Source organism: Telmatherina bonti, assembly GCF_933228915.1.
Source record: "Telmatherina bonti genome assembly, chromosome: 21".
NCBI classification, from domain to species: domain Eukaryota; kingdom Metazoa; phylum Chordata; class Actinopteri; order Atheriniformes; family Telmatherinidae; genus Telmatherina; species Telmatherina bonti.
In genome coordinates, this window is record NC_136630.1 from 27,473,339 (window position 1) to 27,494,271 (window position 20,933).

The window sequence follows — 20,933 nt, forward strand, 5'->3', positions numbered from 1 at the left end:
TGTTGATTATATAATTGTGTGCATGCCTACTCCACAAAGTCTCATTGACTCCAGCTTTCATGCAGCACTCTTGTCGTTAGGAGCACATTTACGTTCCCACCGTTTGTGTGTGTGTGTGTGTCTGACTAACAACCTCCTGGTTAAAAACTTTTCTGTTTGTCTGCTTGCGTTTGATCTGCCAGCATTGTTGTGTTTATTTGTGCTCCACGCTGCAACGGGATGCTTGTTAGCCCGGTTTGTTTATTGGCCTTAGAGGCCCAGTTTTGTCACCGTGTTTCTTGACAGCTCATCAGCTGTGGAGTGGCTCCTCAATAAACCAGACTAAATTATGCATGGCTTTCTGAGGCCAGTGTGAAGAGACCCTCGTATGTCTAGAAAAATAATTGAAAGGTTCATAATTTACTGACTTTCAAGGGTGAATACTTTTTCTGACAACAATCAAATGAAAAATAAAACCTTTCATGCAGAAGGAAATCTGCGTCTACAGAGCTGATTATATAGTATATAACATACAAAACATTCCTTTACATGCATGCACATACAAACACACCACCCCTCCCAGTGTCTAATCTGTGTGAAGTGTCTCAGCTCCATCGTCACTTGATGATCTTTATATGTTCTGGAGTTTTCTGGATTCCAAATAAATGTTGGAGAAAATAAATAAATAAACAATAATAAAAATAATAATATTGATAATGATAGAAAATAACTGAGACATGGGGGCTGCATGGCGGAATATTGGTTAGCACTGTGGCTTCACAGCAAGAGGGTCACTGGTTTGATCCCCAGCAGGGGGCCGCTCTACTGGTGGCCTTTCTGTGTGGAGTTTGCATGTTCTCCCTGTTTATGCGTGGGTTCTCTCTGGGTACTCCGGCTTCCTCCCACCATCCAAAGACATCCAGTTATGTTAGGTTAATTAGTTTTTCTGAATTGCCCCTAGGAGTGAGTGTGAATGTGAATGGTTGTCTCTGTGTAGCCCTGCGATGGACTGGTGGTTTCAGGCTTTGGACTCTTGGTGTGTCTTCATTTCAGGTTTCCTGTTTTATTTTGTAGTTTTTCCTGTTTAGTTCTCTTGGTTCTTGTTTAACTTTATTGATTTCCTGTTGTAGTTCACCTGGGTTTATTTAGTAGATTCATTAAACCTGTGTCTCATTATGTTGTCTGTATATATACTCCTGGTTTTCAGTTCCCAGTTGCTGGATCATTTTGTTGTTGTAGTCCCCTAAATTCTTTGGGTTAAAATAGATCTGTCTTGGATCTGCATCCCTGTGGCTCATCTCTGCATTTGGGTCCACATCCCCACCGCCCATCCTGACAGGTGGCATGTCCGGGGGGTATCCTGCCTTTCACTTGGATCCCTGCTGGGACAGGCTCCCTGCAACCCTTAATGGGATTAAGCAAATTACAGAAAATAAATTAACTTAAATATAACAAAATCAAAAAACCAACTAAAGAAAGCTGTAAGATGATTATACATTTAAAAATGGGAACAGTTTGCAGAGCAAGAAGTATTTGAGAAGTAAATTTGTATCATAACTTTTACAGACACATTGCTTTTCAACTTATTTCATTCTGGTGCCATTCTCGTCCCTGCACTCCGGTTCATGATCAACTGTCCTGCAGGTTTTAAGTGCATCCCTTCTTCAACACGCCTGAATCACATGCATGCCTCCACGCCTCTGCAGAGCTGGATAACATGCACAGGAGAAAATTCAGCAATTTGATTCAGTTTCTTTCCAGAAACAGGAAGGAAAACCTCCATCTGATGCAGAAACAGGAAGGAAAACCTCCATCTGATGCAGAAACAGGAAGGAAAACCTCCATCCGATGCAGAAACAGGAAGGAAAACCTCCATCCGATGCAGAAACAGGAAGGAAAACCTCCATCCGATGCAGAAACAGGAAGGAAAACCTCCATCCGATGCAGAAACAGGAAGGAAAACCTCCATCCGATGCAGAAACAGGAAGGAAAACCTCCATCCGATGCAGAAACAGGAAGGAAAACCTCCATCCGATGCAGAAACAGGAAGGAAAACCTCCATCCGATGCAGAAACAGGAAGGAAAACCTCCATCCGATGCAGAAACAGGAAGGAAAACCTCCATCCGATGCAGAAACAGGAAGGAAAACCTCCATCCGATGCAGAAACAGGAAGGAAAACCTCCATCCGATGCAGAAACAGGAAGGAAAACCTCCATCCGATGCAGAAACAGGAAGGAAAACCTCCATCCGATGCAGAAACAGGAAGGAAAACCTCCATCTGATGCAGAAACAGGAAGGAAAACCTCCATCCGATGCAGAAACAGGAAGGAAAACCTCCATCCGATGCAGAAACAGGAAGGACAGCCTTTGGCGACAGGCAGGGTACACCCTGGACAGCTCGCCAGTCCATCGCAGGGCCACCCACAAAATGTTTGCATACGACTCTAATTCTAAAAGATTTGTAACTCTGTGTGAAATGAAAGCATTGATTTCCAGGTCCCATCAACCCATATTCATTTTCCGAACTGCTTATTCCAATTCAGGGTCGCGGGGAAGCTGGAGCCTATCCCAGCTGGCTTTGGGCGACAGGCAGGGTACACCCTGGACAGCTCGCCAGTCCATTGCAGGGCCACACAGAGAGATGAACAACCACTCATGCCCACACTCACTCCTAGGGGCAATTTAGAGTGACCAATTAACCTATCATGCATGTGTTTGGATGGTGGGAGGAAGCTGGAGTACCCGGAGAGAACCCACGCATACACGGGGAGAACATGCAAACTCCACACAGAAAGGCCACTGACCAAACCAGCCAAGGATTGAACCAGTGACCTTCTTGCTGTGAGGCCACAGTGCTAACCACTGCGCCACCGTGCAGCCCTCAACCCATATTTTGTTGCCAAATTCTGTTCCAACCAACATCTATCAGATGTTAGAACTGAAATGTTGATTCTGAAACATTTTATCATTTCATGAAAACATGAGCTGACATGAGTCTGATGCAGCAACTAAAGGCTGGAAAAGTCTCTGGTACAAATCAGAAACAACTGGAGGAGGAATTGATAACTAATCAGCGCCAACAGGTCAGTCACATGACTGGAGCATTTCCAGCAAGGCAGAGTCTCTCAGATGGAAAGATGGACAAAGCTTCAGCAGTCTGAGACAAACTGGATCTAAAAACTGGAACAGAATAAAAAAAAGTTCTTCTATATAAAACTCTAAAGACAAAGAATATCCTCCATCTACAGTGTCAAATGTCATCAACAGATTCCCAGAATCACAAGGAATCTCTGTATGCATGGGACAAGAAGCTGGTGATCTTCAGTATAAAAGCAGACATGATTCTCTACTGGAAACCAGTGAAGGAACTCATTTAAAACGTTCTGAGGCAAAGTGGAAACCTGCAGAAACCGGCGGTGTCCTGCAGACTAAAGAGGAGAGGGAGCATCCAGCTTGTTATCAGCCTGCATCTCTGATGGGATGGGGTTGCATTAGTGCCGATGGTGTGGGCAGCTTCCACATCTGGGAAGCTCCATCAATGCTGAAACATCTGCTCCCATCCAGACAACGTCTCTTTCAGGGAACTACATCGCCTGGAACGACTTTCTCTACATTCAAAATCAGCTGAAATGTCTCAGTTTTAATGTCTGATGTTTTCCTGCACCTGGGAATAAAATCTGGCCTGATTAGATTTATAAATTATTGCTTTTATGATGGAATTTGGGTTGATGGGAGATGCATCCAGTTAAAGAAAAACTATGGATGTAAAACATAACTTGGGCTTTTATCAATACTTTGAAGTGTAAAAAAAGAAAAGTCCTGAATTGATGAAACATCCAGCTAAAACCCTTGATTTGATTTCCCTAATCGTATTATAAGCAGTTGTATTCTCAGCCTGTTTATTAAGCATCTGCTACCACCTGAAATCTCAGTGTTTTATCATTTCTCTGCTGACTGATGTAAAATAGCCTCATTAAATCTGCTTTGCCTCAATATTGCCAAATTAAAGGGGCTGAGTGTCTTTTTATGACTTTTATGAGCCGATGCGTGTCTTTTTGTGAAATCTCTGGCTGTTCCTGGACCGAACCGCAGAGCCATTAATACAGCAGACGTCAAGCCACGTCAAGCGGGACAATTAGGATATGATGAAGTGTAGGTGAATAACATTTGCTTCTGCCTCATGACAGGCCGACTGCAGGGGTGAGTGATGGAAAGATGCCTCTGCAGAGGATCTGATTGCTAAACAATTAGCTTGAACAGCAACAGTTTGCAATTGTTATTTATAAAGTTTCCTGCCAGCTTGGATAACAGATGCAAATTCCCTGTTATCCATATGTATTCCTGCCAGCTGGTTTCCCGGTGCCAGTTGGACTCCTGGTTTACGTTTCTAATCATATCAGTGCATCTCGTTTCTGGAGGAAATGGCGGAGGAGTCCGCCCGTTTGAGAAAGCTGTCAAGGCATTTTTCAACCGGTTGCAGGGATTTATCTCGCCACCAATTAAACTGCCGCTCTGATAATGAACAACCGGTGTTTACGCTGATCCGAAGCGTGTGTTCCTACCTCATTTACTTTCATTTTCCCCTCTTTCTCCCAAGTTTCAGCTTCCAAAGTTTATAATACATGGCCGAGAGGTTTTCCATTACTCTGCATGTCTGGATCTATTCTGCTCAGGTTCAAGCAAAGACATTTTGTGTAAGAGGCGGCAGAGAGGAGGGGTTGGGAAAAGGACGTCCAAGGAGGGTGAATCAAGCACCGGTCACAGTGCATAAGGTTGTGCATTCACACCATGGACTGTATAGGAAAGATGGACGAAGCCTTCGGCGGTTAAAAGTGAAGCCTATGCAGAAGTGCATAAAACTGCAGTTCTCCCTTCATCCACTAGGGGCTGCAAAACAGAGCAACTCCCCATAGACTCCCATGTTAAAAAGACCAACTTCACAGCAGAAATAAACATGTTTACAGCCTGGTTCAAAAATCCATTTTAGGTTTAATAGGCTAAGGTTTACCTTCATGACAACTGTGGTGGGAGTGAATTTTTTTCTAAGCTTGGACAAAGAGGTGAAGCTTTCTCAGCTTCAGCTCTTTGCCCATATATGTATTTTCCAGGTGATACGACACGCATGCCTCTGCCAAGATGGCAATGGTAGGAACCGCCCACCAAACTTCAATTTAGCTCATGGGTGACATCACGGAGGCTACGTCCATCTTTTTATATACAGTCTATGATTCACACCTGGGAACTTCAGTCGGCAGTCTCGGAGGCAACCATCATGGGAAATGACTGGACATATAGTCTTCAACCTTTATTTTCCAAACTCAAAGAACCAATAAAACAATACAATAAACTCTGTGTACTCATTTTACCACTCATCTTACCAGATTAAAACATATTAAACCAACTTAACCAATTATCCAAATGTTTGCTGTCATTAATCCATAACCCACAGTCACAACATCTCATCATGACAACACCTACAGTTTGCTCTGTTTGCACTGAACCAGAGTGGAAAGGCTGACAGCCTTGTACTTATGTCCGGTTCTATACCCTGCTAGATAAGTATGTAATATTAATGCCTCTGTAATGTTTTCCTGCACTGACCTTCTCTTCAGTTTATTCTAGTTAAGAAAACATGAAGCCATGACTGCAGTCTGGCTTCAGCCGACTCCTGGATGGGTTCTACGTCAGCTTTAAGTGCTCTGCTGCCTTAAATGAAGCACCTGAAGGCCAAAACAGACAAAAGGGAACAATCAAACTTCTCAACACAGCACCACTTACTGATACTGTGATAGCCTTGAACAGCTGAACCTACTGGTCTGCACGCTGGATCAGACTGGAGCGTGCAGTGAAAACCTGCTGGAAGACTTCTAGACACCAAAAAACAGCAGCATCCCATAATCTGCTGATATAATGTGAGTTTCTGATGTCAGCTCCATTAAATCTGCCTGGTTCAGTGTGTCAGAACCGGTCAGAACCAAACGTACGAGTCCTCGTTGCACCACTACAGCCATCGACTGTAGAACATCCTGCCAGAGAACCGGATGAGCTCAAAACGCTCCCTTTTAGTTAAGAATGAAGGTTAATTCTTATTTTATTTAGTTTTATTTATGTTACCAGTTTTGCAGATGGATTTTATTTTACTGAGCTGTTTAATTGCAAACATGTTTCTTTTAAATTCCACCTTTTCATGTGTTTTTCTGTTTTTATTGTTTTACTAAAGAATACTGTCAATTTCAATTTATTGCATCATGAAGTATTTTATCTGTGTCTCCATTAATGTCTCATATCTGTTGTTATTGTTTTAAGTGTTTTATCTTTTTTTTTATTTTCTAACTCTAGTCATTTCCATCTGGGGATCCTTTCCCTGTGTGGTTTGAAGGGATGTTGCCATGGTGACAGCCCTTGTCTGGGCGGCCATGAGGTCATCCAGCAGCATGAAGCCAAATGTTTTTTGGTTTTTTTTAACTGTTTGTGATTCTCATGGTGATGAGGTGGAACGGGAGATTCTCATCATGATGTGGTGAGCGGGAGATTCTCTTCATGATGTGGTGGAACGGGAGATTCTCATCATGATGTGGTGGAACGGGAGATTCTCATCATGATGTGGTGAGCGGGAGATTCTCTTCATGATGTGGTGGAACGGGAGATTCTCATGATACGGTGAGCGGGAGATTCTCATCATGATGTGGTGGAACGGGAGATTCTCATCATGATGTGGTGGAACGGGAGATTCTCATCATGATGTGGTGGAACGGGAGATTCTCATCATGATGTGGTGGAACGGGAGATTCTCATCATGATGTGGTGGAACGGGAGATTCTCATCATGATGTGGTGGAACGGGAGATTCTCATCATGATGTGGTGGAACGGGAGATTCTCATCATGATGTGGTGAGCGGGAGATTCTCTTCATGATGTGGTGAGCGGGAGATTCTCTTCATGATGTGGTGAGCGGGAGATTCTCATCATGATGTGGTGGAACGGGAGATTCTCATCATGATGTGGTGGAACGGGAGATTCTCATGGTGATGAGGTGAAACTGGAGATTCTCATGATACGGTGAGCGGGAGATTCTCATCATGATGTGGTGAGCGGGAGATTCTCATGATGTGGTGGAACGGGAGATTCTCATGATGTGGTGGAACGGGAGATTCTCATGATGTGGTGGAACGGGAGATTCTCATCATGATGTGGTGGAACGGGAGATTCTCATGATGTGGTGGAACGGGAGATTCTCATCATGATGTGGTGGAACGGGAGATTCTCATCATGATGTGGTGGAACGGGAGATTCTCATCATGATGTGGTGAGCGGGAGATTCTCATCATGATGTGGTGGAACGGGAGATTCTCATGGTGATGAGGTGGAACGGGAGATTCTCATCATGATGTGGTGGAACGGGAGATTCTCATCATGATGAGGTGGAACGGGAGATTCTCATCATGATGAGGTGGAACGGGAGATTCTCATCATGATACGGTGAGCGGGAGATTCTCATCATGATGTGGTGGAACGGGAGATTCTCATCATGATGTGGTGGAACGGGAGATTCTCATCATGATGTGGTGAGCGGGAGATTCTCATCATGATGTGGTGGAACGGGAGATTCTCATCAAGATGAGGTGGAACGGGAGATTCTCATCATGATGTGGTGAGCGGGAGATTCTCATCATGATGAGGTGGAACGGGAGATTCTCATGATGTGGTGGAACGGGAGATTCTCATGATGAGGTGGAAGGGGAGATTCTCATGATGAGGTGGAACGCGAGATTCTCATGATGTGGTGGAACGCGAGATTCTCATGATGTGGTGGAACGCGAGATTCTCATGATGTGGTGGAAGGGGAGATTCTCATGATGAGGTGGAACGCGAGATTCTCATGATGTGGTGGAACGCGAGATTCCTATGATGTGGTGGAACGCGAGATTCTCATGATGAGGTGGAACGCGAGATTCTCATGATGTGGTGGAACGGGAGATTCTCATGGTGATGAGGTGAAACTGGAGATTCTCATCATGATGTGGTGGAACGCGAGATTCTCATGGTGATGTGAGCGGGAGGTTCTCGTCACGATGTACACCCACTGTGTGATGCTTCATGTCAATATAGATTGATCAAGGTTTGACCCATTTAAAGGAAAAATGGATCCGACCTGGTACTATAAAGTAAATCTGGTGAAGTACCAGGTTCTTGGATGTTAGCAAGAGATATTTTCAGCTCTGTGGGTTTATAAAGGGAGGTTTCCCATCAGACTCATTTCTGTGGAGTTTGGAGACCAGTTGAACATTTCTGACTCTGACTTTGAGTCTCTTTTAATCTGTTTTTATGCTGTAGTACAGCTAAAGTCTACAAAAGCAGCATCAAAGAGGCTACTCGCATGTAGCTGGTCTGGTCTCATGTGGACCGAGATAACGTGTTTACGCCTGGCATTACAATCCTCCTCACACACGTCCCAAGTGACCAGAGATCTCAGTCACCTGCTCTGTATGCAACCAGTCACACGGGCAGCTGAGCAACCAACCGGATGACATTTCCGTCCACACGTGTGTTGTGTGTGTGTGTGTGTGTGTGTGTGTGTGAGAGAGAGCACAGAAATCACAGAGCTCAGATTCTTATCTGTCTGTTGCAAAGCAATTCATGATAATATGACCACAGCAGGTACAATCAATACATATATTGCAGGTAGGTATAATGTCTCCTGGTATGCTACTGATTGATATTTTACCAGCAGAAACAAATTTTTTTCATTGATAAGGCTCTGGATGATCACGATGAGTAAAACTTCAGCCCCACAAGAGATCGATCCTACATTAAATTCCCACAGCTGCGTCTAATCTATGCCGAATTGTTTCGCAAGATGCGACCAGCGTCCTCAGCTCATGGATTTAGTGCTGAACGCTTGGGATCCAATCAACCTGATTGGCTGTGAATGCTCAGTGTGAGCAGCTTGCTGGAACGCAGAGCATCCACTGCATTATGAGCCAGTGTTTGGCGAAGTTCCTCAGCTTACCTGTCAGTGGTTTTAATGTTCTGGCTAATGGGTGTATCATGTAACAATGTCAGAAGTCAACAGTGAAAATGGAAATACATGCGAGTCCCTTTGAGCCACAGCTACCAGCTGATTGAAACCATTTTCTCCAGGCATAGCACAGCTGATTCGTCATTAATGCAGAGACTTTCCACTTCTGTCAGCATTTCAGAGCATCTTCCAGCCTGACTGGTCAGCCTGTAACAGCATCATATATATGTATGTCTCCTTTAAACACAAACACATTTTCTCCTCCAGAGGTTGGCGTGTAGCCTTCTGCTCTCCCTGCTCAGACTATTAAGAATCACAAATCCAGGAAGAGTTGAACTGGACTGCAGCTCAAACATCGTTTGTTTAATACTTCTGGAAAGAACCTTTTGACCTCTTCTGGTTCAGCAAGTTTGTTCATGAACCAAACCGTAAGATTCAGCTGTAAATTTATCACTGCTCTTTAATTGATATTTCAAACTTTTGTTACATAACAGCGTGTAACATCTTCTACACAATTCCATCCATCCATCCATCCATCTTCTGCCGCTTATCCGGGGTTAAGTCGCGGGGCACAGCAGGGAAGCCCAGACTTCCCTCTCCCCAGCCACATTTACCAACTCTGCGGGGGGGATCCCAAGGTGTTCCCAGGCCAGCAGAGAGATATAATCCCGCCAACGTGTCCTTGGTCTTCCCCAGGGTCTCCTCCCAGAGGGACATGCCTGGAACACCTCACCAGGGAGGTCCAGGAGGCATCCTGTCCAGATGCCCGAGCCACCTCAGCTGGTTCCTCTCGATGTGCTGAATTATAAAACACATATTTAGTCAGGCCTGGAAAATAAGCTGAAGTGGTGCAACGTCGGTGTAGGCAGAAAAAAAAGTTGTTGTTTTTTTTTTAAATCTAGCCTTTATCTAAGCAGGTCAGTCAAAGATCTCTTTTCCAAGGTAGACCTGACCAAGACGGCAGTAGCAAACAAAACACAAGAAAACACCACAAAATGTTCAAACTTTCTCACATAAAACACTGCAATGATTTCACCAATGGTTTAAACTGGTTGGCTGGTGGATTTAAGATTGTAATTAATTCCAGCTATTAGCTGCTGGAAACAAAAATCCTTTCTTTCCCAGTTTAGTTCGTACTTTGAGACAACAAACTGCAGAGCATCCTTAGTGTCAAGGTGTGGTGGAGGTGAGGAACCAAACACAGAGATGAGCGAACATAGAGTTGGGGTTCCCCCCCCCCCCCCCCCCCCCCCCAGGCACCTGATTGGTCTAAAAAGCAGCTCTGTGTTCATCCAAACAGGCCCCAGTGAAAGTCAATAAAATTCCTTCTTCCTGTGTTTATCTGATTTCTATTCAAGAGGCTTTGACGACATGGACTTTAGATGAATATGGACTTTTAAAAATGAAAAAACATTTTTGTGGTGCGCCTTGTGATTTTTCAGTGAAAAAAGTGTGCCTTGGTTCAACAAGTGTTGAAAAACACTGGTTTCCGTGACAACAAACCATTGAAGAAGTCGTCTTCTGTGTGTTCAGAAGTCTGGATCTGAATAAAGCTCATACAAAATACCACCTAGAAACTTTAACATCATTTTGTTCCATGCAGCTTTCACTTCATCTTTTTACCCACAAAATCAGCAAAGTGCCCCATCCTAACTGAACAACCCAAGACACGGCAGCTTTCAGCATATTGATGAGCTGGTATCGTTGGCCCATTCTGACCCATACAGCTGAGATGCCACTCAGGCTTCACTTTTAATTGATTCATTTTCCATCCTCGCTCCTAATCACCTGCATGTCGGCTCACTTGATAGCTGGTCATGACCCCCCCCCCCCTCCCGTTAAATTTCCCTGGTCATTTCAGAACAGAGTCCCGGACAAGCCTGAGTGTCTCCGGTAAACGAGCTAAACCCTCCAGAATCTGGAGGAAACCGCAGCACGTGCCACAGATTCCCGTCTGATGAAATGTGCAAGTAAGCGCTGATGAAAATGCTCCGTAGATAAACAGCGTTCCGATTCAGCGCTACGCTGACGACGGCCAGTTGTTTCCCATTTTCCGAGAGCAGGCCTGATTCACTGGAGCAGATGAGAGTGGAGCTTGTAAAGAGAAGAGCTAGATTCCACTCAGAGAAAGGTAGCCCTGGAGATTTAGGGGCGAGAATTTGCTGCACGCATCGTTTGCTTCTTTAATTTAAGGATCCTAACAGGAAGAGTGTTGCTTTATGGCTGAGCGCTTCCATCCCTCATTATAAAATGGCTGCTTGTCTCAGTCCATAGGCTCAGTCCTATTACTTCCATTGTTGCAGCGCAGGTTATTAGAAAGCCCTGCAACTTATTCACAACAGACAGGCTGCTGGGGAGTGGCTTCTACTTTTATCTTGTGAAAAGTTCGACAGGGAGTCGGGTCTTTGTGTGGTTTCTGTGTAGAAACAAGCTGCCTTGACTACAGTCACATGCTGGGTCGCCCTCATCCAGTGCACAGCTCAGTCTATCATCCTGAATCATTTCCAGCTTTCCCTCTCAGTCTCAATTTCTACACGCGCTCAAAGAGAATCTGTTCTCACATCCAAACTGCTGTGTTTGATCATATATTACTGTTTAAGCTTCATCCTCTTGCTCCGGGATCCGTTCCAAGCTGAGGCCCCGGCCAGAAGGAGATAATGCATCCAGACAGTCTATTACTTTGATGGCTGGCACAACGATGCCTGGGAGAGTCCTGACCAATGTGAGGCTTTTAGAACTTTCCATTTGTGCTGTTGGCCGACAAGCATGGCAGGAAGTGGAGGAAGTGAGACTACCTGTTTTGTTTCCAGCTGCTGACTGTTACTCCTCTTTTTCATCAGCCTCTGAGCGCCATGATGAAACCTCCGCCCCAACTTTCCAGCTTCGGTCCAGCTGACAGGCTGTCCACATCCCAGCATCACTTTGTCAGTGAGTCGGCTGATTTTTGCCTGGATCAAATCAAATCAAACTTTATTTGTATAACACTTTTCATACAAAAGCATATCAAAGTGCTTAACATCAAAAACAGTTTCACATTTAAAAAAAAAACACACGCACACATTACCCACACACGCACACAACCCAACCCTTCTCCTGACCATTAATGCCAAAATAAAACCTAATAATTTTAGAATTCTGTCATCTGTATCTGGCTTGACGCAGCTGTGAGGAAACGACATCCGTCCATGTCAGGAGACGCCCCAGGAGGGACCAACAGAGACGCAGCCACAGGTAGCACCCATGCCGGGGTCCACACCGCAGCCATATGGCTGCAGTGCAGAACCCTTACTAACACCCCCGGCAGGATGACCCCCGCCACTCACAGTTCTTACTGTAATGTGTGCAGTCTCTCTCCCGATCACCATTCTACACTCTTCCTCGTGACATAGGTCATTTTTGTGTCAGGAGAGCAGCTCAGACTGCACGTTCTCCTGTTGGAGGTGAATGAAGGAAGGACACAAAGCGACTGAAATGTCTTTATTTTACTTTTTATTCAGATTTGGTGGAAAACGACGCTGCAGAAATGTCTTGTTGGTGAACCTGTAAACTTTCCTTCTTGTCGCGGTCCACCTCTGTGACTTATCCATTCCTTCAGCTCTACTGCTTTAAGCTTAAACTGCTGAGGGGCATCCCATGATGCACTGGGCTTCACTTTGCTCACTTTCCATCTATAAATGTATTTTCACCCGGTCCAGATGTGTCCAGACGTTCCGGCCGCGCCGCGGTTTCGTTCTGATGTCGGCGGCGCTTCAACTCAGACGTGTGAAGTCTGTTAGATACTCCCAAAGAAGCGAGAACTTCGATCTTGTTCTCGAAGCCTCAAGAGCAAGAAAAAAGTTTGTTTTGGTTCGGTCATCATGAGAAGCTTTGCCTACCACAGGGCAGGGGTTACTACAGGGTGTGGGGGGGTGTAAAATGAATAGTTGATCTGGTTATTTAATGAGAAACTTCATCCGCAGTGTGATTGGGTTTGTGCATCCAGCGAGGTCTTTAAATGTCACATGTTGTGTATTGTTTCCTTCTTTCTCACCACTTCCATCCGCTGTTTAATAAAACTAAATGTCACAACAGCAACAAACAACGGCTTTAATCTACACACACACTAACCACCTCAAACGTCCGACCAATCACACAGTGCTTCTCAGAGCCCCACAAGAAGAAAGTTCTGCTCAGCTGCAACCATATCCCCCAGAACAAAATCATATCATCTTGTCCTGGAAAAACGTTCTTGCTTCTTGAGGAGGATGTACCAGACTTCGCCCCCTGGAGCACAGGTGTTAAACTCCAGTCCAACTGCCCAGTATCCTGCAGGTCCTTGTTGTCTCTGTGCTCAAACACACCTGACAGAAATGACTGAATCGGTTGAGAAGAAGCTGCTGGATCCTTTTGATCTAAATCAGATGCGTTGATGCAGGGAAACAACAAATCTCTGCTGGGTACCGCCCAGGAGGACTGGAGTTGGACACCCCTGATTAAAGGCTCTTTACTGTCGGGCTTACCTGACTGACTGGGTAGCAGCATTTAAAACAAGATATTTAAAAGTTAATAAGGATGTTAAAGTCACCATCCACACCCAGAACTCCTGGCATCTGGACCCACACCTCCTTCCTGCTGACGACTTTGTTAAAAGGATCCGTCGTGTCGCAGAAAATCTTGTGATTCTCTTCTTCCTGGATAAACATCTTGTCATCCAGTGTTGGAAAAAAAAAAAAAACAGAAAAAACAATGAGACTTCCTCGACCAGTTAACTTCTACCAACCAGGTGTCACTGCGTAGTTTAGCAATCACTAATCTGCATGAGGGGGCTTTTATTTTTAAATTTACAGGACTTCCTGAATGGTTTTATCTGAACTGCAAAGCTTTACGCAATCAGTGATCAAAAACAGACTAGTGTACCTTAGCAAAGAGCCGCAACTGTAACAAGGAGACATGTGACCCGGTGGAAACTGGCCTTTGAAGTCCTGCTGCTATTTGACCCATCCTTCTTGTCCCCATAATCCCAACCTGTCCGGGAAGATGGCCGTCATTCCTGGTTCTGTCACGGTCAGAGACCGGGGTGGAGGGTTGGACCCAAAAGCAGAAAGCACAGATGGAGAAGTGAATGAAGTATTTATTTAGAACGCAGATCTTGTTGGTCAGGTCCAGGACCACAGAAAATCTTCTTAGATACTAGGAATTCTGATGGTAGAGGAGGTTGCTGAGGTGTGGTCTCTGGTTGCAGTGACTGGGTTTTGGTTTGAGGCAGGACGAGCTGGCAGGTATAAGCAGCTGGTGAAGTTTGCTAAGGAAAAGGATCCCGATCCGGAAAGATGCCTATAATGGTCTCAAAGTGCTGAGGAGGCAAAGAAAAACTAAATGAATTCTCTAGCTATGAGTCAAAGTAAGCACTGGAACTGGCCTGATTACCACGCAGTAAAGAGAGACAATCCAGCGAAGACTGGAGCTCCAGCTTGTCCTTAAAGAGCAGGCTGTAGAACAGGATCATCAACCAGGAAGATGAGCTGCAGGTGGTGGCAATTAAAGCTCCAGACTCCGCCCGAGTTCCCCACGGCAACCTGCACAAACTCAAACAGCAAACCATGACAGGTTCTGGTTCTAATGGAAGTTTTCCTTTATGTTAAAGTTTGGTCATGACCCCCACTACATCCTCATGCATGCTCAGGATGGAGGACTGGAACAAAGAGAAGACCAGCTTAAATCTTTATGTTTTATCCACCCAAAACTGTCGCCGTGGAAACAAATGGCCAGAACACAGAAAAAGTTTGCTGTTTTAGCATCTCGGCGTTGTGCCGAAAAACCCTGAGATCCTGTAGCTTCAAGCTTTTCAGGTGTCGTCAACAGACCTGTGATGTTTTGTGTTGGTGCAGACATGATGAAGGCTTCTTCCTCACATCTGCAGCATTTCTCTGCAGATTTTTACAGCAACACTGTTCAGAACTTCATCCATTACCATCTTTTTTTGTCACAGTTCTTGTCCAAAGCTCTTCGTGCCAACGTTTTGCAAACCAGCGTGATGCAGCATTTTTCCACTCATAGCCATTGCTGCCATTCAGCCGGTGATGTCTCCAGTGCAACCTTCCTCCTCCTCACCTCCACCTCGTCCTGGTTGTCCAGGGCATCTCATTCTTAACAGGATTTTTAACAAAAACAGGATTTAGCTCCTGAGTTCTGTCAAAGCTGACATTTAATTAAAATGGTAACTAACGAGCTGCTGACTGGTTTTGGATTCCTCACCAGTGTAATCTTTAGTTCTTGTCAGACAGCCTGCATAAGAGGACATCAGTGGTTGGGCGCTTCTTGCCTAATAATAATTTGAGAAATAGTTCCATCTCCTTTAAATTTTCATGACCAGGAAGTTTCAATTCTTGCCATTTTTATTGTCAGCGTCCAGTTCTGTTCTGTGAGGAGAAAATCACGAGTTTTACTCGACCTGTCCAGAAGATCCGTTCCATATCTTCATCTTTCTGGTCTGGCTTCTTTATTTTACATATTTATAATAAAAATATATATGTCATTGTGTATTTAATCAGTGTAAAACTATTATCTGTATTGAAGAATTTATTGATCTGATTACCAGTTGGGGAACTATTTTAAATTTGTTATAAAATGCCACAATTAATTTTGTTCTTTAACTAGCAAAGCAAACACGAAATAATCTTCATATGATGTCAGTCAGATATTTAACTTGTTAGAAGATGTTGTGTTGATGTCAGAGGAGAATGGACAGACTGGTTGGAGGTGATGGAAAGACAACAGGAATTCCAAAAAGCTCTGGTTTCATCCAACATATGCCGAACATCATCTCTGAACACACAACACGTCCAGCCTGGAAGCAGATGGTCTCCAGCAGCAGAAGACCACAGCGGGTTCCCTCCTGTCAGTAAGAACAGGAAACTGAGGCTACAATTCACACAGACTCACCAGAACTGGACAATAGAAGATGGAGAAACGTTGCTGGTCTGATGAGTCTCCAGTTCAGCTCCACATTCACATGGTAGGATCAGAATCTGCTGGAAACATCATGACAACATGGATCCATCCTGCCGTCAGGATCAAGGCTTCAGGCTGCTGCTGGTGTGATGGTGGGGGGAGGTTTTCTTGTCCCACTTTGGTCCCCTTAGTACCAGCATGACATGGTTTAACCAGCACAGCCTACCTGAGTCCTGCTGCTGACCATGTCCATCCCTTTCTGAGCACAGTGGAGCATCTTCTGATGGAAACTTCCAGCAGGATGATGCACCATGTCACAAAGCTCACATCATCTCCAGCTGCTTTCTTCATCATGATGATGAGTTCACTGTCCTCCAACGGCCTCCTCAGTCACCAGATCTCAGTCCAACAGAGCAGCTTTGGGACGTGGTGGAACGGGAGATTCTCATCATGATGTGCAGCAACTGTGTGATGCTTCATGTCAACAAGGAGGAAACCTCTGAGGAATGTTTCCAACAGCTTGTTGGATCGATGAAATCTGAATTAAGGCAGATCTGAAGGAAAAGGGGTCCCACCTGCTAGAATGTGGACCTGATGAACACTAAGTGTCTCTAATGTGAGTAAAAGAAGCTATTTACCCAAACAGAGCTGGACCTCAAAGAAAAACAAAACAACTGTGATGTCATACATGAAGAGGAAAAATAAAAAGACTTTATACAAAAAAACAGACAATATAATATTGGGATATCTGCAAATCAAAATGTTTAATAGATTTCCAGAATTTACTCATACTGACAGTCACAGATGGGTATTTTGGGATTTTTTTACTTAATTAAAAAAATTGAAGGAAAAGGCTAAAATAATAATTTTAAATGAGAACTGGCTGAACATACACAAACCCCAGCTGAGCAGTCAGAGTTTAGGTCTCTGGAAATAACTTCTAGAATAGACTAAAATATGTTATTACCCATACTAACATGATTAAATAAATTCAGATGGCTCTTTGGGTTTGGTCATGGCTGGAGGGGTTGTGGAGTCACTTCATGGTACGAACATCCAAAGTGTTGTCTCAGTGTTGGGTTTTCTACGTCGGGGACATCTCGCCTGCCATCCACTGCAGTGAAAAGGATTTAATTCAGATCATCTCAGCAGGGAGTTAAGAGACACAGCAAGGAAAAGGCTAACAGAAACTCCAGAGGTGGAAAAGATAGGAACAGTCAGACAAGCACATGACAGAAAATGAACCATTTACCTGAACCTGTGCAGGTAACACATAACCTACGGTGACTTAGCGAATCCTCATGTGGAGATGTGGATAAACTCTGACGACACTGCAGGAACATTGCAGACCTGTTTTTTAACACTTCTTCTCAACTGCTTCCCTGCAGCAGAACCCATCAGGCTGAAGGGTCTGAGACCAGAGAACGTGTTTCCTTCTCACATTTGTCCTGATGGAGTCCATAAGCAACGCTGACCTCTTTACGGTGTTGCTGCTGCACTCACATCTGAGCCGACTCTTGTCACTTGTCTTCACTTCTGCTGCTTTCAGCTCTACTGTTCCTGTCAGTAGGAATTAAGGGCATTTGTGGCGGGCAGGCGGCGTATGGTGGCTGGTCTGAGGAAGCTTATGCACCAACTGGTCCACTGAATGTGAGACAAACACAGAGAATGATAGAAAACTTATAGACGAATAGAAAGTAATAAATAATTCCACAGCATTTTAGTTGCATTTAGAACTATTTCTAAACTGTGCATGTTCACGAGGCTCAGAAAGAAAGTCACAGGATACTTGATCTATTGGTTAGAGAAATGCATCGTGAGTGTATAAAGTTAAATCTAAAATACTTTAATAAATACACCAAGGAAACCATGATAATGAAATTGATTAGACAAAAAAAATTCACTCCTCCCACAGTTGTCATGAAGGTAAACCTGACCTATAAACCAAAAGTGGAATTTTGAACCAGGCTGTAAACATGTTTATTTCTGCTGTGAAGTTGGTCTTTTTAACATGGGAGTCTATATGGATTCACTCTGTTTTGCAGCCCCTAGTGGATGAGGGGGGAACTGCAGTTTTATGCACTTCTGCACAGGCTTCACTTTTAGCAGCCAAAGGCTCCGTCCATCTTTTATACACAGTCTGTGCTAACAACACAGCGCTGACTTCCTGTCTGGCTTTAATAATGTGTGAAAATAATGTGATCTGGTCTGTTGCAGTTGGTGGAAACGAGGCTTTAGTACCAACATGACACAGTTTAGCCAGCACAGCTTAACTGTCAAAAGTCTCCATGACGATGAGTTTGCTCCACTCCAATGACCTCCACAGTCACCAGATCTACATCCAACACAGCAGAGATCCCCAACTCTGATCCACCAAGCCCGCTGTCCTGCAGACATGCCAGATGACTCCGTAGGAGACCTGTGCAGAGATCAAATTAATCAGGTGTGTTGCAGCAGGGAAACATCTAAAAGCTGCAGGATAGTGGGACCAGGGTCGATGATCAGCTTTGGGATGTGGTGGAACTGGAGATCCTCATGGATGTGCAGCAACTATGTGATGCTTCATTTGAACATGGAGCAAAATCTCTTTCCATCACCTTGTTAAACAGCAAGACGAACATAAAAAGTGGCTTACGAGTGTAATTTATAGGTAGGTCTTCAAAAATGTCATAAATCTTGTGAGTAATCAGCACTTTTGTATATCTGTCTATGTAAAACGGTCCTGCTGGAGACATTTTGACCAGCAGAGACATGTGTGGCCCGAACCAGGAGTTAAGGCAGCTACTTAAGAGTCAGGCGAGGATGACTCCGTCATGTTGCTGATGTCAGCACTCTGCCAGCGTCTCGGGCATTCATGCCGCTCCAACTAATTGATATGTGTTCAAGAGCGGGTTATGCTGATGTGCCAAAGTCATTAGCTGAGATGTGAGGAATAATCATTTTGTTTCAGGGCCACAGGCCAAAGCCAGAGTGGGGAGAGAAAGGCCCAATTTTAATTCTCCGGCCAGTCGAGCCACAAAGACAAGTAAGCCCACCTGGATCAGGTCCAGAAGTTGTTCTTGGAAGTCAAGCTCTCCTTAGTTTATCAACGATCGGCATCAATATCCTCCAGGCTGATTTCAGTTGGTACAAAGATCATTAAGCTCGGTCTCAGGAGTGGGCTCGGATAAATCTGCAGTCAGCGTGATGAAATGCTGGTGCCCATCTGTTTTCCTCTGTTCCATCCTCCCACACGGAATCAGACTCATGAGTTCACGTCAAAGCAGATGTAAATCAGCATTTCTGTTTTCACATTTTTCAGCCAACCCTCCTCTCAGTTAGCTGGTATTTCCAGATTTTACCTTCCAACTCATTTAGTCTGACTTCATGTGACTGTACGTACAGTAGGTGACAATACCTGAGTATTACAGCCACTGTGGATTACCATAATCAGCTCCGCACAATAGTGTGACACAACTGGGCTTAATTCAAATGGCACCGCTGATTACATTACCGTAATTTTGTGACCCCTTTCCATTTGTGCAATTTGTCTGATATAAAAAGGCTTTAAGCCCTGTGAAAAATTGCCTTTGTGCCTCATCTTTTTATGCTTCCCAAACCTGGGAAACTGGGTCACAAGAAAAATATGAATGAAACAGGAAGAGAGAGAGAGGATTTGGTTGCCAAGGAGTCCCTGTGACGTGTCGGCTGAATAACAGCAGCGAAGGGAAAGAGGCTTTACATGGAGACAGAGGCGCGTTCAGAAGCAAGATCCCTGCTTCCTGATTGTCGACCATGAGGGACTGAGTCCTGATGCTGATCAGGGTGACCCACCCGACCCCGATGCCTCTGTTCTGAGGAAAGAGATGCAAGCAGCACGGTGGGAAACACTGATCAGCTGATCTGACTCACATTGTTTGTCTAAAAATGTATTTCTGGTCATGGCAGCCTCTTTGCTGTAGTCCAGCATTTTCACCACTAACCAGACTGTGTGGTGGTCTGGTTAATGGGAATGGTTGGTGGGCGGTCATAAGAATTTTGCTCTCTGTATTTTGTGCAGACTGGAGGAAAATGATTGCAGAAAATGCTCCGTATGGAGTTCATTTAGACCATTCTCAGCTTTCATCCCTGGTCAGGTGAAAGAGACAAACAAAGCAGTCGTGCTGCAACCAGATCGGTTCCTACAGCTAGCTTCTCCTGTCTCTGGATGTTCCAGTTGGCTTCCCAGCTTTGGATTTTATTTTCCACACTGCCTGCTGACCTGAAAGATGGCTATATGCTATGTTAGAAGCATTTTGTTGCTGTTAAGAGGCAAATAAACTGAAAGTATGCCTGTGATGAAGTTGCTCGACTAATTCAGCCTTCGCCGTGGTGCAAATGCAGATATGCTGATGAGTTTCAGTGTTCATGAAAAGTTACAGACTTCTTTATTCCCTACGTTGTGTCAATAAACAGTCATAAAATATCAGTGTTTTCCCACAGTAACTGGTGAATATAACACAGAGACGTCGGTCATGTTTACGTTGGGTAAACCAGCTGGTTTTCACCTTTGACATGAAGGGGAAAACTTTTTTTTTGGGAACTTTTCACGGCTGGAAGCGTGAAACTCTGCCACCAAACATTTAAAAACCTCTAATGTTTGTAACTCTTTTAACTCTGCTCCTGTGAAGTGTGATAGATTAGGTAAATGTAAATGTCATGGTGGCTAAATCCGGTAGCAACGTCTCTGTCAGTTGGCACTTTTGGAGGTTTGTAAACCAGAACATTTAGCATCAACAAGAACACATTTTATAAAATATGTCTGTCTGAACGCCTGATGATTGCTGGGAAAGGCTCCAGCTGGAGGGTTGTCTGTCTGACCTGGACACATAAGTTCTGAACTGTTTTGGAAAGTGTGAAGTCCACCAGCACCATCCTTGATGAGATACAGTTAGCAGCAGATTAACATCACATGCTAATGGCAGCTAGCTTATTGCTTCCCAACATGGCGGTGTAACAAACATGGTGATTAGCATGGAGTTCATA